General features: G+C 40.8%; 1 long non-coding RNA gene across 1 annotated transcript; it reads right to left on the reverse strand.

Annotated features, from left to right (window-relative positions):
* Positions 1 to 5,128: 5,128 nt before the first annotated feature.
* LOC112844213 (uncharacterized) lies at positions 5,129 to 6,519 on the reverse strand. Its single transcript, XR_003216944.1, has 3 exons — positions 6,464 to 6,519; positions 6,007 to 6,065; positions 5,129 to 5,360 (listed from the first exon to the last, which is right to left on the reverse strand). It is a non-coding gene; the product is annotated as an uncharacterized LOC112844213 (long non-coding RNA).

The raw sequence follows: 6,519 nt of genomic DNA on the forward strand, positions 1-6,519 counted from the left end.
CTCATACTTTGACGAACTCCTCCAAGGGATTTCATCAGATTAACCCGATCTCCTGTGTGTGGAATCTAAAGACCTTTGTGATGTTAAATTGCGAAGCTTTTTATGTTCAGGGAAACGGGGTGGCCATGGCGGCATGTGGAGTTTCAATCCCTCGCCAAAAAGCAGTAACCTGCTGTCACTCAAAAACACAATGTCCAATCTCTCCCAAAGGTCGCAGGCGTAATGAGACTCAAGGTCGGAAATGTTTGTTATCCCATTTGTCAGTAATGGTTAGAGCGCCACCTAGTGGGACGACTATAATAATGATTGAATGAGATGAATCGTTAGCTGGTGGTTAAATGCATGAATTCCATCAATGTGACATCAGATCGGAAGCGCTGGTTTTAGGTGTTGGGCTTGGCTCGACGCGCCGGGGGTGCGAGGGCCCTCATATCGCTGCTTGCAGCTTTAATTATTATTATTATTATTATTATTATTATTATTCAGGCAAAACAAGGGCCTTTTTGAGGGCCTAAACATACTCAAAAACTCATGAAATTTTGCACACATGCCAGGTCTGGTGAAAAATTTTGTATTTTAATGGTTTTACATATGAGCATTGGGAAATGGCTCTGTAGCGCCACCTATGCGTTGTTAAATGCAGCCCTACGAACACATGGTTTGAGCTACATGTATGAAATTTGGCACACATGTGTATCATGCCAAGACGAACAAAAAAGTCAGTGGGACCATTGACGCAACCCCAACAGGAAGTCCGCCATTTTGGATTGAAGGTGTTACGGGTCCGAAATTGAGGACGAGAGTAAAACAATGATGGTCCAAAAGAGGTCGATCAAACAATTGATTTTTAATGAATACACGCAGCGTGGGGAGACGTACACTGGAAACCATCAGTTGTAAATCCCCACCCAAAAATACACTTCAGATTGCTTTTATAACATCAGGGTATTATGACGCCCCCTCTTGCGTTTACAAGCACATAATTTGCATCTTAAGAACATTGTTTGCCCCTTGTACAGACAATGATCTATTCTAAGAGATAAATGCAGACACAGAAGTTACCCTTTCTGGCATCCTCTTTCAAATATGGTGATGATCTCAGGCCTTTGAGGTCCCCATGGACTTGTCCTCCTCTTTGCGTCACCTGTTGCTAGGCAAACTCAAATGCAACAAGAAGCTGAATACATTCAGGCCTTCACTCAAGCCTGCTTCTTGATTATATGTATTATTACAAATGCTTGTTATGTGGTTTAATGCAATGTTAATTAATACAATGATAGTGCCAATAATAAGTATAAGTAGCAGTAAAATATTCCTTATTCCACACTCCCTCTTTTGACCCTGTTCACAAACAGGGTCACCACACTCCGTTGAGTCACTCTTCAACCCACTCTGTCACCTCTGGATCCATTAATGGCATCATGGGCCCCGAAACCACCATTCCCAGGTCCACTGCCTTCGCTCTGACCCTCTCTAGCCGTCCCCTGACTCAGCAAATCAGACAATAACCTCATGTCATCTAGGTGGTCCAGTAATAAAACGCCAGCTCCCACTTGAAAACACTTCATGCTTAAGTGGTCTCTGCTCCTTTCCTGGGTCCCTCTCTAGTGGAAATCTAGTGGAATGGACCCTCGTCATCAATCACTAAGTAAACTGAATTCTCGCAGGTCTCAAATAAGAAGCAGAAGACACTTGGGCCCTCGCTCAGGCCTGCTACTAGATTTATGTGTATTGTAAGCATGCATGCAATTAACCTGCTATGTTCTCATCTTCCCTCAACATGTATCACCTGGACACTCTCACCAGTGAAGCTTAAAACCCTCTTGGATAGAACATCAACTCTAAACAAGCACAGATATGCAATGTGTATAAAATGAACTAAACCTGTGAATAGAATGAATGTGATGACAAACATATTCAATGCAATATGAACCCTGTAAACAATATTACTGATAAACAATGCTGTAAAACATGTTCTTAATGCAATCATAATACTGCAGATTATATAATAGGAATAAAAGAATTTCTGATTCCCCACATTCCCTCTTCTGACATTCCGACAAGGAATGTCACCACACCTTATGTTGTATCACTCCCTGCCCCACTCTATGGGTTCTAAGTTCATCTAATAGATGCCCTCAACCCAGCCAGGGTTCGCAACCCTTGCCATTATCTTTACCAACAATCCTCTGACACAAGGAATGATACAACAACTAGCGATGACCAGTATTCCCAAAAATACAGTCAAAGAAAACATCACTGACATAGCCACACCTTTCCATTGTCCAAACACAGATGTCATCCAGGACGCCAGCAGATTTTCGATACCTGAGTGCTCATGCATGGTTTTAGACAATTCGATTTTGCTCTCCCGTCAGTGAACTCGGACCCAATTGTTCTGCGAACCCCATCATGGCGTCCCTGGTTTGGTTAGAGAGTCTCAGCAGGTTGTAATGAACATAGTTAATGCGATCAACATTCTTATTAGGTGTCACCCAAAGAAATATACTTTCAAATTCTACCACTATCAGATTTACCAGCTTGTACTCATTACGAACTCCCCTGGGCACTCCTATGGAGTCTATCCAGGTCGGCGAGTTCAAACGCGGATCATATGCATGGGTACCCTGGGTCCCTCTTTTGGCCAAAATGTATCTCTTACGTATGGCAGCTAAAGTTCGCGTGTTATGTTGTGGAATAGCCTTTACCTGATTTCCAATAAGCATGAGCGGAGCTCCCAATCGCACCATCGCACATGTCCCTACGCTTCCCATAGGAACACGAATATTTTCCCCACAGTAATAATAGAGCCCACTTCTTGGCCATGTTCCAATTACCGTGCTAGGGTCACTTACATTGTTGGTGGTTCGTCCCGTGAGTGTGACAGCACACCTAGTTGGGTCGATTTCTCCCACCTTGTACTTTTCATTATCTGTAGAAAACTTGAAACATGTAATTATCTTATTTTAGCATAAATGGTCCCACTGCTGTCTGCTTTGAAATGGGAGGGAAAAGTCTGGACAACAAAATACAGTTGCCAGTAGTCACTGCACTTCTAGTTAACTGTAACATACAATCATAGCCCCACTCATCCTCTAATGCAATGGTGCGGGCTCTGTAAACAACCGTGACCTAGCTGAAGCACAGGCAACACAGTCAGATACATGTTGTTCTCTAGCATTTTGAGCCACCCAATCAAGCCAGAGGTTACTGTCCTTGAAACCCGTGGCGCGCTTTATCAACTCCTTAGGCTTCAGTCTAAAGTAATCTGTTGTCAGAAGTACTCTCCCTTTTGGTTCCTGTTCCTTTTGAGCTACTGTTCCCGAAGTTACCATCTGATCAGTCAGAATGGTGATTAAACTTTCTGCGAGCGGCTTAGACTTTGCATCAACTAAATTTACCCTAAGCATATCATGGGGTGATTGCAGACCCATACCTCATACGCTCTCCAGCTACTACTAGCTCCTGTACACTTAATGACGTCACACAAATCAAATGTGAATGAGCTGGTAGACCCTTTACCATAATTCAACCCTATGCCATTATTCATGCTGAGACACTCATCACCTTTACCTGACACCTCGCGCTTTTCTCTTTTTTACCGATCCTGTTTTAGCAACTAGTCTCAGGAAGTGCTGGGCTGGACTGGCCTCCGTGTTCAGACAAGTGGTTCGGAGCGCCCTGCAAAATATACACAATAAACAACACAGCCATAGTTAATATCATTGCGTACAATAAACATGTAGTTGTAAGGAACATTCTAATCAGTTTTCTCATTACGTGTCTCTGATTCGTGTGTTTGCATCATGTTATATAAACTTTGTATACTTTGTAGTGCATTATGCTAAACAAACAAAACCTTTCAATTCCCCAACCCTATCTGTCTCCTCAACGGGTTGTATGTTTTCAATGTTTCCTTATTATTTTGTCATAAAAATAAATCAAACAAATAACTTAAGCTGTGTGACGGCACCTTGCGTTTACGCCAGGCTGTGAGCTGCCCTAAATCTACTTGCTACACCCCTTTTTTCACCTAGTTTAATTTTTTTAATCCTAATTTAAACTATTCCTGACTTCCCTCAGTGCACACTGTAAAGTGTAAAAGATACAATTAGCTTTCTCCTGGTAAAAGGGCCTACATTATTTTCTCAACCTTTGGAAACCTCCTCTATCGAGTTAACCCATTTCATTTTTCAAACTTAGGCCTGATTTCTTCGCCCCCTTTAACGGGTAGCGCATATCCGGTCTGAACACTGTGTTTGGGCAATTTACGAATTGTTGCAGGATTTCTATGTTATGTAAAGTTCCTCTCATCCCTTTTATGCTTCCATTATAACCTATGTCTAACAAGCTTTTGATCTTCTTTGTAATATAAACAACTAGGTGTATTTGTGCTCTGTTTTTCTCCTTTCTCTGGTTGGTTCCGTTCGGTCTGGGGCTTCCAGGATTCTCGCCCCCCTACGGTCGCTGTGGTCCTGAAATCTTCTCCTGTAAAAGATAGAAAACAAAAAGCCTCTCTCTGCTACCCCTCACTAATCTACTGTGTTCATCCGATGTTCCTTTAATTATTCAAACTTGGTTCACAATGTTCTGGGCTTTATCCTTTTTATTAACTTTACTTAATCTCAATGCTCTTTATGTGTGTGAGCAACGCTTTTAGTTTTATTAAACACACCCAGGGTAAAATATACACCATCCCCATGTCAGCCTAACTCTCCGCTAGAAAGCACGCTTCAAAATTTCTATCAGGATTTACACCTCTTTTTGCTTCAAGCATATACCTAACATGCAAAAATTACTGTTAATGCCAGTTAGACAAGTTTCCATTATCTACAACATTTTGTTTCACCCGTCTCACCCTCACATGTTTCCTATTTACTTATTACATACTTATCTTTAACACCGTCTGCCTCACTTGTTGCTAAGCAGAAACAAAGCACCATGTGTTCCACCTTTGCCCTATAAAATAAATCTATGTCATGTTTGTGTCTGTAAGCATGTTTTGCATTCATTCATTACACTCCACGCCATCCCTGCAAGTTAAGAGCTATACAGTTAAAAGCTACAGGCCTTTGGCCTCGCCTATTTTAAATAAAGCAAGGGAGTTTCATTTTACTTTAAAAATAACTCTATTTAAAAATGACAATTTCTGCCTCAGTTTTACCATATCTAAATTATCAAAAACCCCAAAAGTCATAAAATGATCCTAGAACTCATTTCAAATTACCTCTTAAATTCCCCCTTTATATTTGGACACACCAGATGTGTCCAAATAAATAAAGGAAAAAGGTTAGTCATATCATCTCTCCAAACTCCTCAGCCATCCTCCTCTCCGGTAGATCTGCTCCAGCCCTGTAAACCTGTGTTTAAGGAATAAAATCAATTTAATCATCATGTCAAATCTTCTCGAACTCCTTGCTCCATCGAACTCTGGATCCTTGGAATTTCCTAGAAACAAAACCTGTACTTTACATTTCATACTCAACTCTCCCCCTTTATGATCCAATCTATGTTACAACAAAGACTAAACTTAAAACAGAGCAGTTATCAATCATGTGTTTCTTCAGTTAATGGTAACATGAGTTATATCAACAATGTTTCCCTTTTAGCATTTAGCATTTTATAATGTAATAACATAATCCAACCCCAGTAAATAAAACAAAAATTCCCTCCAAGCAAACATCAGCTTCCCCAGAATTCAGTCTTCCACTCCTCCTGTTTGTCAACATTTTATTCATCCCCACCTTGGTCCAGTCACACACTCACTCACATGCATTAACATCAGGTCTTGCTGATAGTGTGGACTCCCTCGCAAATAATCAGAGTCTTCACTCTCAGCAACATGAGCTCATTCATTTGTTTTATTTTGTTTTCTCTTTTTTAGAAAATAGTTCTTTATGGTTTTGTCTGGATTGGCTCGCGGCAATCTTTTAGACAGGGACTTTCAATCTGATCAGGTCCCCACAGGTAGCCTTTCCTCCACCCATTGAAATCTGGAAAAGTCACCTCATATTTGTTTATCCGGAAATTTGTCAGCGCTGTCAGTTCACTTTCTTCCAGGCCTGCTTCAGAACAAAAATGAGAAAGAAAGAGAGCTGATTATTAGCTCATCAAAGTACAAACAAAATCACCTGACAGGTTCTTTTAAGTGCACTGTTACAAAAACTATGGGCCCTTTTAGACATGTCCATGTTTATCAAAACTCCCTCTATTAAAATGAAAAACAACAGCCCCAAAAAATCTTAAACAATCTTAAATTTCACCCATTCAACGCACTGAACACCTCGTCAAAGCTCAAAGACCGTTTGCACAATGTCTCCCTTCCTCACTCCACCATGTTTTCATTCAGCATAAAATATAAACTGATTTCAACAACGTATCATCCCTAAATTATAAATTTCCTGTCCAAATCTGCACCTCTGAACAGACCTGACCACCGTAATCAAATATCCTGATACTTTACCATTATATATTTCGCTAAATAATCCTCAACACAACAGCCACCGCTCTCTCTTGAAC

Source organism: Oreochromis niloticus, linkage group LG16 (assembly GCF_001858045.2).
Source record: "Oreochromis niloticus isolate F11D_XX linkage group LG16, O_niloticus_UMD_NMBU, whole genome shotgun sequence".
NCBI lineage: Eukaryota > Metazoa > Chordata > Actinopteri > Cichliformes > Cichlidae > Oreochromis > Oreochromis niloticus.